We start from the raw sequence: 11,056 nt of genomic DNA on the forward strand, positions 1-11,056 counted from the left end.
TGTTATGAGACAGTTTTAATATAGATATCTGTGTGTATAATATAACAAGAATAATTCAATGTGTTACTGGTTATTACTATAATAAATATTGTTTGACAGAATTAGAATTACAGCAAAACCACTAAGGGTATGTGCTGTGGTCTATAATTTCGAATTACCAACCAGAATGTAGGTAGTCAGTAAGCAGCACTCTACCATCTACACTAAGAGACTAACTATCACTTCTATTTCACATCTTGAGTTTAAAGTGCAAAGAATGTTTTGTAGTATCAAAAAGGTTCCAAACTTGACTTGGCAAATTCAAAATCTATGGTTATATCAGAGGACCAACCTGCATACAGCATACTAATATAACTTCTGGGTGGTTATTAGTGCTATCAATACCCAAGATTTTTCAGAGATGCATGTCACTTTAAGATTGAGAAAGTATAAAATTTTCTAAATATAAATCCTTAATATTACCTATAAAAGTTGTCAACATATCTATATTTTTGATTCAATAAAGTCGTTGTACTCGGACTTTGCTGTTTTAATGCCAAAGGAAATAGCCTGTAATATGAAGTAGTCTTAGATAATAAAAAAAAATCCTCCTTTAATGTGGTAGGTGGATAAGAGTCAAACAAAATTACACCTAGCTTTCAAATTTAAAAATCATAGTAATAAAAGCACTTCACATTTGGATTCATAAACCTATTTATAATTATATATGAAAAAGTTATAATTACAGTGGTACCTTAGTTCCCGAACAACTCCCTTCTCGAACAATTCGGTTGTCAAACATAAACTTGGTTCCCGAACCAAGCTGTCGTGGCCAGCCCCTAAATAACCCGACTTATGACCCAAAACATTTTACCCGCAGCTGTTGCTCAGTCCACACCCCTGCTAAAATCTGCTGTGAACATTCTCGTTTTGTTGTTTTTCTAAATATTATGTTAAATAAGCCACCATGGAGTCAAAGAAGGATAGTGAAAGCAGCAAACCAAAAAGAAAAGTTTTTAGAGCTACAATAGAGGTGAAAAAAGCTCTTATAGCAAAGTATGAGAGTGGTGTTCGCGTGTCTGACCTTGCTACACAGTTTGGTATGGCGAAGTCTACAGTCTGCACCAGGGGGGGGAGTTGGGGGTTAACCACCCCATGGACCCAAACTTTTTAGACAAGTTCAGTTGCCACCTGGAGTCGACTTACTTGTTCACCAATGCTGACATCATCAGAAATGTAATTTCCAATGTCCCAGACTGGACCTGAGGTGGTAGCGGTAGCACTGGTAGAAGGTCATGGTGATAACTCTGACAATTCTGATTCAACCAGATTGGCTGCAGCAGATTGATCAGGTTCAGCCTCATGAATGGGTTTAAAGAACCCATGCAGTGCCTTTTGCTTTTTCAGGCTTGACATAGTGAATGATTGTTTATCGCAACTTCTGTTTGTCAACGTCACATTTGGCCTGGCGTGGCCTAGCGCGTTAAGGCGTGCGCTTCGTAATCTGAGGGTCGCGGGTTCGCGCCCGAGTCGCGCCAAACATGCTCGCCCTCCCAGCCGTGGGGCGTTATAATGTGACGGTCAATCCCACTATTCGTTGGTAAAAGAGTAGCCCAAGAGTTGGCGGTGGGTGGTGATGACTAGCTGCCTTCCCTCTAGTCTTACACTGCTAAATTAGGGACGGCTAGCACAGATAGCCCTCGAGTAGCTTTGTGCGAAATTCAGAAAACAAACAAAACAACGTCACATTCACAGTACCATTGGCGCCATCTATAGTGAATCATTCACTATAGATGACGCCAATGGTACAAGGTTAGTGCTATGGTGCTGCCCCCCTGCCACGGTGCTACCCACTGTATTTGTGAAGTTAATTCTTGAAATCTGGGAATCTGAACATACACTGTCCATGATATTTGAATACAGATTATAGACACTGTATATATATTTTGCACTCTCCTGAGTGACTATTTTATATGTTGATGACAGGGCTGTAGGCCTGTTTTGCTGGGCCTGATAACTTTGTTATATATTACATATATAGGCCTATATATTTATTTATGATTAAAAAAAATAAGACAAACACCTCAGTGTGCCATTATGAAATTTGCCAAAAAGGTGGTCTCAGAATGCATAATTCAGGCTTTTCTTTTATGTTTTATTAAACATTTTCCCGGGGGTGCATGCCCTCGGATCCCGTAGCATGGCTTTGCGCCTGCGGCACTTGCATCAAGCACTGAAATTAACCCCTCCAAAAAATGGCCATTTCTGGCTACGCCCCTGGTCTGAACCATACTGAAAAATAAAGAGGTCATCCAAGGAGCTGATGTTGCAAAAGGAGTGACAGTGCTTACGAAACAAAGATCACAAACAATGGAAGAGGTAGAAAAACTGTTGTTGATTTGGATAAACGAAAAACAGTTAGCTGGTGATAGCATTTCCGAGACCATCATTTGTGAGAAAGCAAAGCAGTTGCATGCTGACCTCCTGAAAAACACCCCTGGAACGAGTGCTGATACAAGTGATGCCTTTGAGGCTAGTAGTGGTGGTTTGAAAAATTTAGGAAGAGCAGTAGCATACATAGTGTATGAGACATGGGGAGGGTGCCAGTTCTAACAAAGACGCTGCTGATAAATTTAGGGAATTTAAGGACTATGTAGCAGCTGAGGGTTTTATTCCCCAACAAGTGTTCAACTGTGATGAGACAGGCCTCTTTTGGAAGAAAATGCCAAAGAGGATCTACATCACCAAGGAGGAGAAGTCACTGCTAATACACAAGCCAATGAAGGACAGGCTCACACGATTGTTATGTAGTAATGCAAATGATTTAAAAATTAAGCCTTTGCTTGTGTACCATTCTGAAAACCCGAGGGTTTTTAAGAAAAATAATGTCCAGAAGAGTAAACTAAATGTCATGTGGAAGGCTAATAGTAAAGCATGGGTAACCAGGCAATTTTTTATGGAGTGGGTCCATGAAGTGTTTGCCCCAAGTGTAAAGAATTACCTCACGGAAAAACAGTTGCCACTCAAGGCCCTTCTTATGATGGACAATGTACCTGCTCACCCACCAGGCTTGGAGGACGGGTTGGTGGAGGAGTACAGTTTCATTACAGTGAAGCTCTTGCCCCTTAACACGACTCCTCTCATTCAGCCCATGGACCAGCAGGTCAAATCAAACTTTAAGAAACTACACCAAAACATCGTTTCAAAGGTGCTTTGAAGTGACCTCTGACTCAGAGTTAACCCTCAGAAAGTTCTGGAAAAATCACGTTAATATCCTCCATTGCTTGAGGATCATAGACAAAGCCTGGAGGGAAGTGTCTTTGAGGACCATGAACTCAGTCTTGAAAAAATTGTGGCCAGACTCAGCAGCAGATAGAGACTTTGAGGCTGAGCCTGTTGTCGAGGATATTGTCCCACTAGGCAAGTGTATGGGCTTGAATGTGAGTGGTGATGATGTGGAGGAGTTGGCAGAAGACCACAACACTGAGCTTACCACGGAAGAACTCCAAGACCTTCAGAAGGAGCAGCAACTGAGGAAGTGTCTTCAGATGAGAAGGAGAGAAGGGAGGATGTTTCTAGTTCACTAATGAAGGAAATGTGTGGAAAATAGGGAGAGTTACAAAGTTTTGTGGAAAAATTTCACACTGACAAAGCTGTAGCAAACCGTAGCATAAACCTTTTCAATGACAATGCCATGTCTTACTTCAGAAACATTTTAAAATGCAGGCAGAAACAAACCTCACTAGACAAGTTGTTAGTGAGAAATAGGTCCAGTGAGTCTCAAGCAGGTTGTAGCGGTGCAAAGAGACAGAAAAGAGAAAGAACCCTAGAAGGAGAATTGCCTGCCGTTTTTATGGAAGGCGACTTCCCTTCCAATAATAACACTCCTACTCTCCACGTTTCTCACCACATTTCAATTACGCCATCAACTCTCCTCAGCACAGATAAAGTGCAGTTAAATTTTCATTTGTTTTTTTTTATTGTGTTTATAGTTTTTGTGGTTGACTTTATGCATGTAAGTATTATTATACAGGTATAAATAAGCAATATTTTTACTTAAAATGCTTCATAATGCATAATTTTTGGAGGTCTTTAACGGATTAATTTAATTTACAGTATTTCTTATGGGAAAAATTGATTCGGTTTTCGAACAGCCTTCTGGAACGGATTAAGTTCGAGAACCGAGGTACCACTGTAATTGTTTAGGTTTACCCGCAATTTCTCAATAATTTAAGATGAATTATTTTTCAATAAGTTATTCTTAGCTTTGTACTTGTCAACTAGAGGATGTAGATTTTTGGAGCTGGTTACCGTATTACTTGACAAAATGCTAATATTAAATAAACATTTTCACTATTTGTTAAAATTAGCGCAAAGCTTCACAATGGGCTGTAAATACTTTATCCATTATAGGGATCAAACCTCCAAATTAGCATTATAAATCCTTTAGCTTATATTCGGTAAATTAGTAAATATAATATTTTTAAAATGAAATTCCCCGCTGGTACAGCAGTAAGTCTATGGATTTACAACGCAAAAATCGGGGCTTCGATTCCTGTCGGTAGACATAGCAAATAGTCTATTGTTTCTTTGCTGTAAGAAAAACACACACACATACACATTTATAATGAAGAAATATCAGCTGTGAATCAGTGTTTTAATTAAATATCATGCTGTTTACAATTTTGGTTTAGACAATTTAGACTTAAAAGAATTATAATATTGTGTAAACAAATCCAAATATAAGATTTCAGTCTACTTTCAAAGAACAATGGAAAGTACATCACTGGTTAAACAGAATTTTATTAATCTTCATATTTAGTACAACAGAAACTCTGTGGAAGTGTTTGTGTTCAGTAAACAGTTAATATTGTATGTTTCCCCCTTTTACTTTAATAACTGTAGACAGTCTTTCAGGTATTGTTGCAATATATTTAATCAAAGTGGCTTTGAGATTTTACTCCAAATGTCTCTAATACACTCCCATAAAGTTTCTTTGGAAGTAAATTTGGATTTATCAAGTTTCTGATCTGTCAAATCCTAGATCTGATCAACTGGGTTGAGATCGGGGCTGTATTTGAGCATTGTATCATTTGAATGACTCTAGCAGCTTCTTTCTTAGCTAAGTAATTTTTATATAGGTTGGATGAATGTTCTGGGTCATTATACTCTTGGTAGTATAATTCTTTACCAATAATACACAAACTATTGGGTATACCATGACGTATCAGTATCTGATGATACATGCACTGGCCCATTATCCAACCTATTTTGCAAATATTTCCTGTCACCTCAGCAGAGAAACACCCTCAAATCATCACTTTGGTTCCCCCATGCTTCGTGGTAAGTTCAACGCATTAAGGTAAGTGTCTTTCACCTTTTTCCCGCCAGACATACAACCCGCTTTGAGCCAAAGATTTTTCAAACTTTGACTCATCCATTCATAACACTTTTTTTCAATCACCAACAGTCCAGTGTTTGTATTTTTAACAAATTCCAGTTTCTTCACAACACTTGCAGATTGAAGTAAACGTGTTTTTTAACTGCTATATGACCAAATATTCCATTATCGTTGAGTCTTTTTGATACTGTAGATCTGGACATTTTTCTCTCATTTGTCGCTTATCTCATGCTTGGATCAGTTGCAGTCTTTCTTCTGTTACGAAGGTTGCATAAACGAAGATACTTAACATCAGTATCATTGAGTTTAGGTTCTCTGTTTTTTCTTTCCTATTTTCAAATTTACCTGTCTCAGTCTCATGATCTAGAGTGTACTTTATAGTGTTTGGGGAACATTTCAAGTCTGTAACAATATATCGGAAAGTCCAGCTTGCATCACGTGAAGCTTTTATGTGAACTCTCTATTCTACTGACAATTTTCTACACTTTTGAAGCCATGGCATAACAAAGTAACTTAATATATATTATTAAATACTGTTTTTATCAAGGTTTATTTGAAAAATGCTACCAACCAATTTTTTCTAGTATATATTTCAAAATGCTGTTCGCTCCTCTACATTGTGCTTTCTCTACTCATACCAGCATTTTTAAATATATAATTTTCTCTACAAGTGGGTCTTCTCGTCATCACGGATTATTATTCTTCTAGTATATACCAGTACCGTATGCTAGCTTCTTTCTACACAGTATGGAATACCATGACAGTTATTTCAGACCCTAAATTTGATTAGTACGTTCATTCAAGCAGAACTCTTATGACATGCCCTTGGTACAAGTGTATAAGAATTCTAAGGAATGATAAGTATTCTTACCATGGCTTACTTAACTGTAAATAAAGATCAGTGAAGCAAAACCATAGTGTTGAAATTTACATTCTTTAATGGTATGGAAGAATCAGCCCATAAAATGTAAAGAATGGTAAAATATTCTCGTATCCTCACACTTTTATACAGTACTGTACGTAAGTGGAATATTTTAACATATGAAACTGCACGCAGAACTACTGATGTTAAGAAACAGTATTGATTCATTATAAAGGCAACAGTTATAATGATTTATTTGATATAATGCTGTGTATCGCCTGCTGCTTAGCTCATTTTCACATGACTTTGGAGGCTGAAGTCATTATACACTGTCACAAAAGAAAGGGAAGTTCAAAACGCAAACCCTCAAGATGTGGACTTGATAATGAGAATTGAAGTAAGAAAAGAATTTAGAAATTTGACTTGACTGTCAAGATGTCAAGAAAGTTTCATGATATAGCATCTGTAAATGACAGGTTTAAAGTCACGTTGGCAGTTTTCTAGCCACTTATAGTCTTAGTAGCATAGAAAACTGCATATCATTAGATACAGCAGGGATTTCATCTCTAGTCATAAATGATGTCATTAAAGAGGACATGAAATTCCAAGAACAGACTGTGGATGAAACCAAGATACTCTTCAGTGTGACAAGGAAATATAGATTTGAAGTCGGTAACTGTAGCAGGTTTAGATTTGCATCAAGTCTGCTGACTTTTGGCACGATTTTAATTATCAAATGAAAATCCTGAATATTTTTGTCTTATTTTATCTCTGTCTTTTATATCTATTTTCCTTAAGTAAATAAACAGTTATTCTATTGGATTAATTTCTTCAGTAATCCGTTGAAATCTTAACTGTTCAATATGACTGCCTGCTTGACTAGCAGGTTATAACGATACCCTATCTATATCACTTTCAGGTTACATGGCTCCCGATGGTAGTGTTATAGCGAACCAGTACTGTATAACTATCAAAGTAGAATATTTTAACATATAAAACTACTGAAATACATTGATAAACAAACGTTTTACACTAACCATAAAGAAAAAGAACAAAAAAGTAGAAATCTGCATGCCAAATACACCTCTACATTGCTTAAAACTATATTTTATCACATGTGCGTGATTGAACTGTCTATATGGGACAAGAGGTAGTATCTAACGATTACAAGTACAATACCAGAGGCTTCAAGAAACCTTGAAGACTCGCAGAGTTTTTTTACAACTATATCCCAGTTTGAGAGATTGAGAGATACGTTTTAATTCCTACGCAGAATGAAGAACCATCCCATCTAAAACTGTATTTTGTATGAATAAAAAACCCCACCAAAACGGAATTTCTACTTACATAATCTATACAATGTATTCTTAAAATAGTACACAACAAAAAAGCAAAGGTTTCACGTTAAATCTTCCGTGTAAAAATGGTCTGTTTCCATTAGTGTATTAGACAGTGTACAGTTTGAATTTCTAATTGATTGTTCCTGCCTTTATATGATGAATCGTTATTCCATTCATGAAATAACAGAAGTGGTCCACAACAAAGATCACTCTATGTAAACAACTGGGTCAAAATGTAAGAACCTTTTACGGTCACATTCAAAATTTACGTAAGCGACTTTATTATCAATGAATGTTTAAGCTTGTCATCAAAATATAATTTATAATTCAAGTTCATAAATTATCTAAGTTTTAATTCATTCATTTCAAAAGGGAGTACTTCAATAAGTCCTCAATCTTTGGTTTTCTGCATCAAGTGATGCATCTCTGTTACCAATTGCCAAGTTTAGATTTCTTTCCTGCTTTCTTATAGTTTTCTGTATATATCAAACCAATCACAAACAAAATCTATAGATATTGACAAGCTAAAGTGTAAAGCAAAAATCTCGAATCTTCTTGCTTAACTGGAACATAACAAAATGTCAAACCCACGTGACATGTCTCTGCCATATCAGTCTCTTCCAAATGCTATCAATGATTCCTTCTTGACGTTGTTACTTCAATACATATAACCAATAGGAAAACAAACTTTTCCTTAGAAGGTATTTTCATATTGATTTTGGCACTTTTATATAGCTTCAGTTTCCCAGTTGGATGATGGTGTTCATCTTTGAATAGCTAATAGACTTATTTTAACCTATTTATAGCATTGTTAGAAAACCTGTTCAAGTACAATAGGTTTAAGATATTTTATTTTAGTGTCTGATATATTTTTTGTGTCACAAAATGCATACTTCAAGACAAAATATTAGTGATTAATCAAAATACATTTCCAATTATTCCAACTACTGAAGTATCACTTGAAAATAACAGATTAGTTTAAAGTAATCAACTGATGAGCCTAATGATTAATCAATTAACCAATACCACTAATTGCCCAGGTATATTAAATGTATCACTAGATTAGGAAGTGTAATACGTGTAAAAATGACTTTAACCCCCTTTGTTCACAAGTCAGGTTAAATTGACCAAATCTATATCTGCAATACATACATAGTAATATTCATTATAATTTTGATTCTAAAATGCTTATTTTCATAAACTTTAGTAAGCTTTCAGTAAACACATTTTAAATAAAGTACTTTTATTAAAGATATGTGTGAGAAACTCTAAAGCCTTTGTTGTGTTGATGAAAAGTGATTTTTACGTTAAGAACATAAATACTTCTTTTTCATTTTACAGTTTTCACGTTTCATTGCATAACCTTTAGAAATTCCTAAATGAACACTCGACTTGTAATCTGAGGGTTGCGGATTCGAGTTCCAGTCAAATAAAATATGCTTGCCCTTTCAGCTGTGGGAGCGTTATAATGTGACGGTCAATCCCACTATTCGTTGGTAAAAGAGTAGTCCAAGAGTTGGCGGTTGGTGATGGTGACTATCTGCCTTACACTAGTCTTACACTGCTAAATTAGGGATGGCTAGTGCAGACTGCTCTCGTGTAGCTTGTGCGAAATTCAAAACAAACCAAATCAATCCTAAATGAACATCGAAAGTTTTTCCTGTAAAACTTAATATTTTCTCTATTCTTATAACAACTGTAGCAAAATTATCAATATGGAGTAAAGTGAAAAGTTTAAAAATACAAAATAAAATGAAAATTTCCATTTTGCTTCAGCTTCTATTGCAATATTGATAAAAAAGATCAAAATTAATTACCTTAAAGGTGAATTTTCAACTAATTTAATAATTGCCTTAGAAACCGTACTTTGACTGCCATATTTTTAAACACTTTAGTTTTTGAGTAAAAAATGAAACAAAATATGCGAGTCCTCGAACTCAAGTTCCTCTCGATCGTTCGGCTGTTTCCTTAACGTTTTACAACTATGACGTAATAGTTACCAAACACGCTTCGTTGTGCGCCGACCATTGTGTTCCTTTCAGTGCTGGTGTTTTATATAAATCTATCGGTGTTTTTTTCGGATTAATCATTTGTGAGACGATATTCTGTCTTCATATTGCTACTTTATGTTTGTTTTATGATAACATGGTTTACTGCGTTGATTATGATTGTAAAAACGGTTCGCCATCGGGCAAAAGCTTCTTTTCGTTTCCGTGCAAGGAAACGTATATAGATCTGGTATGCACTGGCCATTATTTACATTCAACGCGCTGGTTTGTTTGGCAACTATTACGTCACAGTATTTTTCCTAGTGGCAAACGTAAAAACTAAAACGTTCGGGTTGCCGCTCGGAAGGGCTCTTTCTGCACCAAGTTCTATGTTTCATTTATTAGCACATATTTTTTATAAAAAATGTGAACCTGCAAAATTAATCAGTATGAGTAGTTCTTTTGACTGCAAAGTTTTCTTTTTTCTGTAAAATTCACCTTTAAAAGCTTTAATTTTTAATATCTGCTTGTTTAATTTTATGGTTCTATTGACAAGAGGCGTTACTTGGTGTATTTTTATGGATTTAGGGTTCAGGCCCATAGGCACAGGAATTTTTGGTGTTCCAGTATGATATTGATCATGGTTTTCTATTCCGATGGTCCGGCATGGCCAAGAGTGTTAAGGCGTGCGACTCGTAATCTGAGGGTCGCGTTATAATGTTACGGTCAATCCCACTATTCGTTGGTAAAAGAGTAGCCCAAGAGATGGCGGTAGGTGGTGATGACTAGCTGTCTTCCCTCTAGTCTTACACTGTTAAATTAAGGACGGCTAGCACAGATAGACCTCGAGTAGCTTTGTGCGAAATTAAAAAAACAAACAAACAAACAATCTATTCCGAGTTTTCAAGACATCAACTGAAGATTTAGGGTACTGTCAAATGGAATTGGGGCAAGAGCTCCATCCAAACATAAAGATTATATTTATTTTCTCAAACTTGTCCAGTCTAGTCTTCACACTATATTAAACCTCAGACACGGTTTTAAAAACAGATTGTGCCATAAATTTCCTGATCAGCCCTACCGTTATTAAAAGATCTCGTGCGTAAGTCAGTAAACAGTGGTTAATGTAACTTGCATAGCTTAAAGTTCAAGAAATAAAAGACTTTGTTTATCATTAAGTGGAAGGGGACTTGCATTTTTCTTTTTACCGAATAATCCAAAAGATTATGCCTAACAATACAATTCTGTAGAAAAGAGTTGGGTTCCTTTACGCAATGTATAATTATTTACTAGAACCAAACAATAAATTATGATTAGCTAATGCAACTTATATTGAATAAATGCTAAATTTCTACATGAAAAACGACAGTTACCGTTTATTTATAATTTCACCTTTATTTAGCACACTATCGAAATTTAATTCTCACTTGCTTGATAGTTGTTAATTTATATTTGCTGCAAAATCTAATTTGAAACGATTTGTTCG

This window comes from Tachypleus tridentatus, chromosome 6 (assembly GCF_004210375.1).
Source record: "Tachypleus tridentatus isolate NWPU-2018 chromosome 6, ASM421037v1, whole genome shotgun sequence".
NCBI classification, from domain to species: domain Eukaryota; kingdom Metazoa; phylum Arthropoda; class Merostomata; order Xiphosura; family Limulidae; genus Tachypleus; species Tachypleus tridentatus.